Here is an 11,432-nt window from a genome sequence, read left to right as displayed (position 1 = left end):
GTGGGCAGGGCTGGACTCCCCCTGGAGGCTCTAGGGGAGGATCCTTCCTGCCTCTTCCAGCTCTTGGTGGTTCCAGGCATCGACGCTGTCATAGGACAAAGGGCCCTGGGTGCCGACTTCCTGGGGAGGGCCGTGCCCCGCTGCGGTTCGGGGTCCCCCGCGAGGCTACCCCTGCGCCCTGGGTCTCCCCGCGGGGGCCCTCGGAGAGGTGGAGCTTCCCCCGCAGCCCCGGCGAGTCTCCCCGACCTGCCGGATGCCTTCCCTGGAAAGCCGACGGCTCCTCTAGGAGACCGCCCTCCTTCCCCGGGTCCGACGTCACAAAACCTCCTGCGGGTCACCTCGCCTGGGGGACCTCGTGCGCCCTCCCTGGCAGCGACCGCAGGACACTGGCCTCCGTTTGCCCAGCGGCAGGTCCTAGGCGTGGAAAGTACACATTTCTCCCAGTTCGCCCGCCCCCTGCTGCTCGGAGCCCGAGAACCGCCTGCTCTCATTTCCAATCGGATAATAGGGACGCTGAGAATAACAACTAGGACCAGCACCGCGAAGGCGCTCCTCTCGTGGGTCAGAGGTCGGCGCCCCCGCTCCGCAGCACCCAGCACCCACCCAGGGACCCCCGGTGGCCTCAGGCCTCCAGTCCCGCCCCGGGCTCGTCCCGAGACCTGCGGCGCAGCTCCGCCGGCGGGGAGGGCCTGCAGGCCGCAAAGCTGCGCGAATGCCCCGCGCCCTCCGTCCACCGTCCTCAGACCAGCGGCGCCTCTCACCGGACTTCGAGGGCTGCGCGGCTCCGCGACTGCGGTTCTCGGCCCGAGCGGGAAGGCGACGGCGGCGCGGACTCCGAGCCCAGCCGAGCTGCAAGGGCCGACGGAAGGCGAGCCTGCCCCTCGGGTGCGCCCACGGCTTAGGCGGGCGCCACTGAGGGGGCGTCTAACTGCGGGCTCCGCAGCGGCGCCTCTTCGGCAAGAGCCTTCGATACACTGCGTTCAGGGCGGCTCCGGCCCCTAGGACCCAGGAGCGACTGCGGCGGACGCCAGCCGCACACCACGTTCCCGCCCATTGGCCCGCCCCGGCCGGCCGCTGTGCACGTCATGGCGTCGGAAGGAAATACGCCAATGGGGTGAAGGGGTCAAGCTGAATTTACACGCTCTGCGATGGCCCTGAGGCGAGACTAGGAGGGCGTTCCCGGTAACGATTGGACAGGACCTTTCGTAAGGGCGCCCCCGACAATAGAAGTAAGGAGGAACTGGAGTGGCTGCCTCCGTCGCAAAGTGGGCAGGTCTTGCATTGTCGGGCCTGACGATTGGTCTTTCCAATTGCCGGAAGCGACCGGCATATGGTCTGGAAACAACCTGTGGTATCGAATCCCTGAGAGCTAAAATGTCCGTTCGCGGGTCGGAGAGTCCCGTAACCGCCACTTACCCGTGGTCTGTTGCCTGCCGTTCCTGCCGTGGAGCATCTCGGTCCTCGTTCGACCTGGCCCCCGGAAAGCCCGGCTCGTGGCAGCGCTACCCTGGTGCGGCGGCGAGAGGAGGGGACCGGGGCCTCGGGGCGGGTGGCGGCCGCAGCGCGAGAGCCCTGGACCTCGCGCCCTCAGAGCCTGAGCCGCGTGAGGGAGGGCGAGCCGCAGCCCCTGCCTTGCTAGTTCTCCAACACGCGAAAAAGGTGGATGAGAACTGGTGTGGGGATAGAAGATTTGGGTAGGGTTCACTTGACACCACCCAATTTCTAAATTAGCCATATTTTCTGAGTAGTTCTACCAACAAAGGTCAAGCTGGAGCCAAGTGCTGTAATCCCAGCACTTTGGGAGGCCCAGGTGAGGGTATATTGAAGCCAAGAGTTCGAGACCAGCCTGGGCAACATAGCAAGACTGTCTCTACAAAAAGTTTGGTTTTTGGATTTTTTGAGACAGAGTGTCCCTCTGTCGCCGAGGCTGGAGTGCGGTGGCACAATCTCAGCTCACTGCAACCTCCGCCTCCCGGGTTCAAGCAGTTCTGCCTCAGCTTCCCGAGTAGCTGGGATTACAGGCGCCCTCCACCACGCCTGGTTAATTTTTGCGTATTTACCAGAGACGGGGTTTCACCATGTTGGCCAGGCTGGTCTTGAACTCCTGACCTCATGTGATCCGCCTGCCCCGGCCTCTAGAAGTGCTGGGATTACAGGCATGAGCCACCGCGCCCAGCCACAAAGTTTTAAAATGACCCTGGCATGGCGGTGCGTGGTGGTAGACCCAACTACTGGGGAGACTGAGACGGGAGGGTTGCTTGAGGCCAGGAATTTGAGACCTGCCTGGGCGTCATAAGGAGACTCCATATCTAGAAAAATATATATATATACATATATATATATATATTAGCTGGGTGTAGTGGTGTACGCCTGTGATCCCAGCCGCTCAGGAGGCTGAGGTGGAAGAATCGCTTGAGCCCAGGAGGTCAAGGCTGCAGTGAGCTATGATTGTACCACTGCACTCTTTCCTGGGCCAGAGACCCCTGTCTCCAAAAAAATAAAAGGACACAGACACGCACAGAGGGATGACCATGTGAGGACACAGGGAGGATCGCTTGAGTCTGAGAAATGGAGGCCGCACTGAGCTGTGATCATGCCACTGCACTTCCCAGGCGGAAGCGATTCTCCCGAGTAGGCAGGACCACAGGTGTGTGCCACCATTCCCGGCTAATTATTTGTAGAAATGAAGTCTTGCTATGTTTCTCAGGCTGGTTTTAAACTCCTGAGCTCCAGTGATCCTCCCACCGTGGCCTCCCAAAGTGCTGGTATTATAGGCATGAGCCACTATGCCTGGACCAATTCTTAATTGGTGACTTGACTTTATTCATCTGTCTCACTCAGCTTCCTTCAAATGTTGAGCCTCCGTCTTTTAAGAAGGTAGTGTACCATGTCAACCTGTTCTAAATATTTGATGAGAGAAAGTTCTAGAATTCACATCCCCACCAACTTTCTTTTTTTCTTTAAAAGAATTTTTTAAGAGACACGGTCTTACTCTGTTGCCTGGGCTGGAGTGCGGTGGTGCAATCATAGCTCACTGCAGCCTTGACCTCGTGGTCTCAGGTGATCCTCCTACCTCAACTTCCCAAGTAGCTGGGACCATGAGTGTGCATAACCACACCCAGCCAATTTTTTTGTTTGTTTACTTTTTGTATCGGTGAGGTCTCGATTTCCTGGCTTCACATGATCCTCCCGCCTCAGCCTCCCAAAGCACTGGTATTACAGCCATGAGCCACCGTGCGTGGCTGCCACTGACTTTCTGAACCCCAGGTGTGTTAGCCACCATAACAGACATCTTTTGTCTGATATAGTCTGTGGATCATATTGTTTGGGTGGTACAGGTGCAGGTTTGTTTCATGGGTATATCGTGTGACACTGAGGTTTGGAATACAGATGATCCCATCACCCAGGTACTGAGCATAGCACCCAACAGGTAGTGTTTCGGCCTGGCGCCTCCATCTCTCCATCCTGTAGTATTACCCAGTATCTACTGTTCCCAACCTTATGTCCATATATAGATTATGTTTCTTAGAGTTCTCTAAATAACGGGGCAGGGAAGGTAGTGTGAATGATGTAAAGGTGTGACAAATTGATTCTGCAAAATTAACTTTTTTTGAATAAAATATTCAATTTTCTGAAGCGAACAGGCTGCTTTCTCAAGCAAAATTTCATTTGAATCCACCCCCAGCCTGCAGAGAGGGAGGGAGGGAGACCTATTAAGAGTTTTATTTGTTCTCTTGAGTCTTATGACTTACTTCTTAATGAAAACCCTTATTGTTTTCTAAGAGAAAAAAAAGAATGAATGCAGTGTTCAAAATGGGATTATGTAGAATTTTTAGGAGCATAAAGAGAAATTGAAGAATTATGAAAACAAAGGCCAGAAAAGCAAAGTGTTCTTCCTCTATGTAGCAGCCAGATGGCGTTTTAGGCAAATACACCGCAAACTGCACAGCCGGGGATCCCCATCTCAAAGGGCTTTCCACGGAGCAAAAGCAGTTTCGATTGTATTGTCATCACCACCATCAACTTTTTTTTTCACTCATATGATGTATACCAATATCATTATTCTCGTTGTTTGTATATCCATCATCATCATCATCATCATCATTAATGTCTGTTAATTTTTTTTTTTTTTTTTTTTTTTTGAGATGGAGTCTCGCTCTGTCACCCAGGCTGGAGTGCAGTGGCCGGATCTCAGCTCACTGCAAAGCTCCGCCTCCCGGGTTCCCGCCATTCTCCTGCCTCAGCCTCCCGAGTAGCTGGGACTACAGGCGCCCGCCACCTCGCCTGGCTAGCTTTTTGTATTTTTTTAGTAGAGACGGTGTTTCACCGTGTTAGCCAGGATGGTCTCGATCTCCTGACCTCGTGATCCGCCCGTCTCGGCCTCCCAAAGTGCTGGGATTACAGGCTTGAGCCACCGCGCCCAGCCAATGTCTGTTAATTTTTGCATGTTATTTTTAACATAGCATGTAAACAGCATCTCCCCACAAAAAAAACTAGCTCAGGATAAACATCTCTAAGAGTATTTCATAGCAGCTGATAGTTTGACCAACAAAAAAATGTTTTCTTTTCCCAAAATAAAGTTCTGTGGCTTGTCTCAGGGAAAGTTGTTTGTTTATTTGTTGGATTTTTGGTTTGGTTTGGTTTTGTCTTTTGTTTGTGGGTTTGGTGGTTGGTGGTTGAGTTTGTTTATGGCTTAAAGGGTACCCTTGATGAATAAATGTTTATGTTTTCAGATAGGTAGGCTTTAGTGAACTATCTCATTCTGAGAAATCTAAAGTTTCAGTTGTTCTGTCTGTGAACACCACTGAAAGAATCCACCTTCCTTCTCAAGCCACATTCTCAGGGACAGACTTGGGGATGCTAGAACTCCCCTCCCATCTCCCCTCTCCCCTCTTCCCTCTCCCTTCCCGAGACAGTCTGGCTCTGTCACCCAACCTCCGCCTCCCGGGTTCAAGCCATTCTCCCTGCCTCAGCCTCCCCAGTAGCTGGGATTACAGGCGTCCACCACAATGCCCAGCTAATTTTTGCATTTTTAGTAGAGACGCAGTTTTGCCATGTTGGCCAGGCTGGTCTCGAACTCTTGACCTTAGACAATTAGAATTATGTTAGAAAAAGAGCCAAGGAAACCTGATCCATGTTTAACACAGGGGAGACACTTTCTTTTTCTTTTTTTTGAGACGGAGTCTCACTCTGTCATCCAGGCTGGAGTGCAGTGGTGTGATCTTGGCTCACTGTAACCTCCACCTCCCAGGTCCAAGCGATTCTCCTGCCCAAGCCTCCCGAGTAGCTGGGATTACAGGCGCGTGCCATCACGCCCAGCTAATTTTTGTATTTTTAGTAGAGATGGGGTTTCACCATGTTGACTGATCTCGAACCCCTGACCTCAGGTGATCCGCCTGCCTAGGCCTCCCAAAGTGTTGGGTTTATAGGCATGAGCCACCACACCCAGCCAACACTTTTATTTCAAAAACAAATAAAATTTGAGTTAGGAGGAATAAGTTCAAGGGATCCATTGTATAATATGGGGACTATAGTTCACAACAATGTATTGCATACTTGAAAATCACTGAGAGCAGATTTTTTTTTTTTTTTTTTTTTTTTTTTTTGAGACGGAGTCTCGCTCTGTAGCCCGGGCTGGAGTGCAGTGGCCGGATCTCAGCTCACTGCAAGCTCCGCCTCCCAGGTTTACGCCATTCTCCTGCCTCAGCCTCCCGAGTAGCTGGGACTACAGGCGCCCGCCACCTCGCCCGGCTAGTTTTTTGTATTTTTTAGTAGAGACAGGGTTTCACGGTGTTCGCCAGGATGGTCTCGATCTCCTGACCTCGTGATCCACCCGTCTCGGCCTCCCAAAGTGCTGGGATTACAGGCTTGAGCCACCGCGCCCGGCCGAGAGCAGATTTTAAATATTCTCATCACACACATAAAAGATAAATATATAAGGTGATACATATGTTAATGAGTTCAATTTAGCCACTCTGCAATGTGTACGTATTTCAAAACATCATATTGTACACCATAAATATATGCAATTTTTATTTGTCAATTTTTTAAAATAAAAAAAGAGGCTGGGCATGGTGGCTCATGCCTGTAATCCCAGCACTTTGGGAGGCCGAGGTGGATGGATCATCTGAGGTCAGGGGTTTGAGACCAGTCTGGCCAACATGGTGAAACCCCATCTGTACTAAAAATACAAAAATCAGCCAGGTGTGGTGGCCTGTGCCTGTAATCCCAGCTACTCGGGAGCTGAGGCAGGAGAATTGCTTGAACCTGGGAGGTGGAGGTTGCAGTGAGCCGAGATGGTGCCACTGCACTCCAGCCTTGGCAACAGAAACTCCATCTCAATAAATAAATAAATAAAAATCCATCCTGCCAAATCCTTTTTAAAGAATTTTGTTGTTTCCATTGATATATAATAACTGTCCACATTCCTGGGATACACAGTGATATTTCAATATATATATAATGTATAGTGGTCACAGCAGGGTAATTGGCATATTCATCATCTCACACATGTACCATTTCTTTGTGTTGGCAACATTTAATATCCTCTCGGCTACTTGAAACTGCATATTATTGTTGCCTAGAGTCATCCTACAGTGCTATAGAACACTAGAACTTATTCCCACTCTCTAACTGTAACTTAGTATCCTTTAACAATTCTTACTTTTAAGTAGGCAGTTGGGTTCACAGTTTCACGCAAAACTCATGCCTGCAAATGATGTACAACAGTCTCCCATGTGAAAAGGCAACTAAAAATGATAAAGTTCAGGCTTTGCTTCTGGTACTTAGTGATTTGTATTTTGTAGCTTGCCCACTTCCCAAAAACTCATGATCCACAACTACACCAGTAGTTACCATTTTAGGGAGACCAAAAAGAAAAAAAATTAAAAAACCTTTTTCAAGAAGAAGAAAATGACCTTAGTTGTACAACACTGGGGCAAAGTGATTTTGATGAAATACGTAGTCAAACAATGACTTGCATTGATAGAGCTTGCTAAAGACAAGATTTATGTTACCCCCAAATCAAAATTGAACCCCCAAGGTGATGGTGTTAGGAGGTGAGGCCTTTGGAATGTGATGAAGTCAGGAGCCTCATGAATGGCACTAGTGCCCTTATAAAAGGGACCTCAGAGAGCTCCTTCGCCTTTTCCACCATGTGAGGACACGGCGCGAAGGTGCCAAGTCTGTGAACCAGGAAGCCCTCATCAGACACTGAGTGTGCCACACCTTGATCCTGGACTCCAGAGCTGTGAGCAATACATGTCTTTTGTTTAACCCCTTTCCCGTTTGCCCCGAGAATACTCTTGTCTCTAAACCCAATGTAACAGAAATGTATATGATTTTACATTAGGATGAGACACAAGTTCTGTTTAGAAATAACTCCAAGAACAAGTTTTGTATTTTATTTTCACGTTGAAAATCAATTAGATTTCCTTCAGCCTCAAGGAGCGAGCGTGTTTATGTGAAATTAAATGAGTGCAGGCAGCAAGCTGTACCTTTTTTTTTCTAAACAGGAAATGGGTTAAAAGTCATTCATTGTATAGTATTTTGTCATAGCAGTCCAAATAAACTAAGTCAGAGCTCCAATGGGGTACCCCAGACGATAGGAAACACTGGTGGCATCTTGCTACTGTTTTGATGTTCTTTTTGTAAAGGAAGAAGGAAGGAAACACCCCATGAATTCTATCTGGGCCAGACCTTTTATCTTTTTTATTTTATTTTTTTTTAAGGTGGAGTTTTGCTTTCGTCGCCCAGGCTGGAGTGCAGTGGTACAATCTTGGCTCATTGCAACCTCCACCTCCAGGGCTCAAGAGATTCTCATGCCTCAGTCTCCCAACTAGCTCGGATTACAGGTGTGCACTACCACACCCAGCTAATTTTTGTATTATTAGTAGAGATGGTGGGGGTGGGGGGGGGGTTCACCATATTGGCCAGGCTGGTCTCGAACTCCTGGCCTCAAGTGATCCATCCACCTCGGCCTCCCAAAGTGCTGGGATTACAGGTGTGAGACACTGCGCCCAGCCCCAGATAATTTTTATTATTTATTTATTCATTTATTTATTTATTTGAGACAGTCTCTTTTCTGTCGCCCAGGCTGGAATGTGGAGTGCAGTGGCGTGATCTCGGCTCACTGCAAACTTCACCTCCTGGGTTGAAGCGATTCTGCCACCTCAGCGTTCCAAGTAGCTGGGATTACAGGCGTGTACCACCACACCCGGCTAATTTTAGTATTTTTAGTAGAGACGGGGTTTCACCATGTTGTCCAGGCTGGTCTTGAACTCCTGACCTCAGGTGATCTGCCCACTTCGGTCTCCCAAAGTGCTGGGATTACAGGTGTATGCCACTGTGCCCAGCCCCAGCTAATTGTTTTATTTTTTGTAGAGACGGGATCTCGCTGTCTTGCCCAGGATGGTCTCAAACTCCTGGGCTAAAGAAATCCTCCCACTTCAACTTCCCAAAGTGCTGGAATTATAGGTGTGAGCCACTGCGCCCAGCAAGAAGCACTTCTTAGGTGTCAAATGTGTTTACCCCAAGTGACTTTCCCGAGGCTGCCGTAATACAGTATCACAACCTGAGCAGCTTAAAACAACCAGAGTTTATCGTCTCCTGGTCCTGGAGGCCAGGAGTCTGAAATCAAGGAATGTCGGGGCTGCGCTCCCTCCGGAGGCTCCAGGGGAGGCTCCTTCCTGCCTTTCCCAGCCTCTGGGGGCTCCAGGCATCCCTGGGCTTCTGGCCGCATCGCTCCAGTCTCTGCCTCCATCTCCACTCAGCCTTCTCCTCTATGTCTGTGTCTCCTCTTTTGTCTCTTAGAAGGATACCTGTCATTGGATGCAGGACCCTCCCTAACCCAGGATGAGCTCATTTTGGAATCCTTAACTAATAACTGCAAAGACTCTATTTCCAAATGAGATCCCATTCACAGGTTCTGTAAATTTAAAGGGGTTAGGAATTGAACGTATTTTGGGGGGATCACTATTCAATCAATTGCAATTGTGTTTGGTTCCTTTGAGAGGCTCAAGTGGAGGATCCTTCCTGCCTCTCCAGCTCCTGGGGGCTCCCGGTGTCCCTGGGCTTGTGGCCACATCACTCCAGTCCCTGCCTTCCCATGCAGCCTCCTTCTCTGTGCCTGTCTCCTCTTCTGTCTCTTAAAAGGATACTTGTCAGGGGACTCAGGGCCCATCCTAATCCAGGATGAGCTCATCTTCAGATCCTTAACCTGCATCTGCATCACCTACATCACACACATCCTTCAGTACATCTGTGAAGACCCAATTTCCAAATAAGGCCCCATTTACAGGTACTGGGGCTTCAGGTTTCAACATATCTTAGTTGAGCATACAATTCAACCCTCAACAAAGGAATGTGAATCCATGGTAAACTCTTCTGTGCTTTCAAGCATTTCTCTATTCCCTTCATTATACGGGCTTTCCCTTTCTGCAAATTTATTTTTACAAATAATAGCCATAGCTGTGACTGTTGAAGCACTCATGATGTGCCATCCACTTCTTAACTTCTTTGCAAACGACAATCATATAATTGTCACCCAAATCCTACCAGGAAAGTACTACTGCATTTTATAAATATGGACACAAAAGTTTGGAGACATTAAGACAAGTCTGATATTTTACAGCTAAAACATGGTGGGTTTCCACTCCGAAGTATATTTCCAAGAGAAATGAAAACGTGTTCACGTAAACTCTGAAACACACATTCACAGCAGCATTGTTCATAGTAGCCTAAAGGTGGTAACAACCTCAAATGGCCTGTCAGCAAATGAATGTGTAAACTTAATGTGGTCCATCCATATCATGGAATATTCTTCAGCCCTAAAAAGGACTGAAACTCTGACACAGGCTGCCACATGAGTGAACCTTGAAGGCATTTTGCTAAGTGATGGAAGCCAGTCATAAAACGCTGTGTTCTGTGTGATCCCATGTATAGGATAATTCAAAACAAGGAAGTCTATAAAGATGGAAAGTAGATTCGTGGTTGCTTAGGGATGGGGCAGGGGGTGTTAAGGTGGTTATAGCTAAAGGGTACAAAGTGTCTTACCAAAGAAATCAAGTGCTCTGCGGGGCGCAGTGGCTCACGCCTGTAATCCCAGTACTTCGGGAGGCCTAGGCAGGCGATCACCTGAGGTCAGGAGTTCGAGACCAGTATGGGCTACATGGTGAAATCCCGTCTCTACTAAAAATACAAAAATTAGCTGGGCGTGGTGATGCATGCCTTAATCTCAGCTACCCAGGAGGCTGAGGCAGGAGAATTGCTGGAACCCGGGAGGTGGAGACTGCAGTGAGCTGATATGGTGCCACTGCAGTCCAGCCTGGCGACGGAGCAAGACTCTATCTCCAAAAAAAAAAAAAAAAAGAAATCAAATGCTCTAAAACTAATAGTGGTGATGGTTGCACAACTCTGAATATACTGCAAAACACTGAATTGCATGCATTAAATGGGTAAATGATATCATATGTAAGCTATATCTCAATAAAGTTGTTAAAAACGAACAATAGTTTCTACCCAAAGGAAAATAAATCATTCTACCAAAAACACACATGGACATATATGTTCATCACAGCACTATTCACAATAGCAAAGACATGGAATCAATCCAGGTGCCCATCCGTGGCAGACTGGATAAAGAAAATATGGTACATCTACACCAAGGAATACTACACAGCCATAAAAAGAACAAAATCATGTCCTTTGCAGTAACATGGATGGAGTTGGAGGCCATCATCCTAAGGAAATTAAGGCAGGAACAGAAAGTCAAATAACGCATCTTCTCATTTACAAGTGGGAGCTAAACATTGGGTACCCATGGACATAAAGATGGGAACAATAGACTCTGGGGACTGCTATAGGGGAGAGGAAGGGAAGGTGACAAGGGCTGGAAGGTACTTATCAGGTACTAGGCTCACTACCTGGGTGACAGGTCCATTAGGAGCCCAAACCTCAGCATCATGCGATATACCCAGATCAGAAACCTGCGCATGTACCCCTGAGTCTAAAATAAACATTAAAAAAATTAAAAATTAAATCATTTTAATTTAACTTACATTTTTAAAAAATTGGTCAGGCACAGTGGCTCATGCCCGTATTCCCAGCACTTTGGGAGGCCGAGGTGGGCAGATCACTTGAAGCCAGGAGTTCGAGACCAACCTGGCTAACATGGTAAAACCCTGTCTCTATGAAAAATACAAAAATTAGCCGAACTTGGTAGTAGATGCTTGTAATCCCAGCTACTCAGGTAGCTGAAGGAGGAGAATTTCTTGACCCCGAGAAGTGGAGGTTGCAGTGAGCCAAAATTGCAGCACTGCACTCCAGCCTGGGCAACAGAGTGAGACTCTTATCTCAAAAAATAAAAATAAAAATAAAAAATTAGCTGGACATGGTGGTGTGTGCTTTTCATCCCAGCTACTTGAGACCACGCC

Source organism: Macaca mulatta, chromosome X (genome assembly GCF_049350105.2).
Source record: "Macaca mulatta isolate MMU2019108-1 chromosome X, T2T-MMU8v2.0, whole genome shotgun sequence".
Lineage (NCBI taxonomy): Eukaryota > Metazoa > Chordata > Mammalia > Primates > Cercopithecidae > Macaca > Macaca mulatta.
This window is presented reverse-complemented; position numbering follows the sequence as displayed.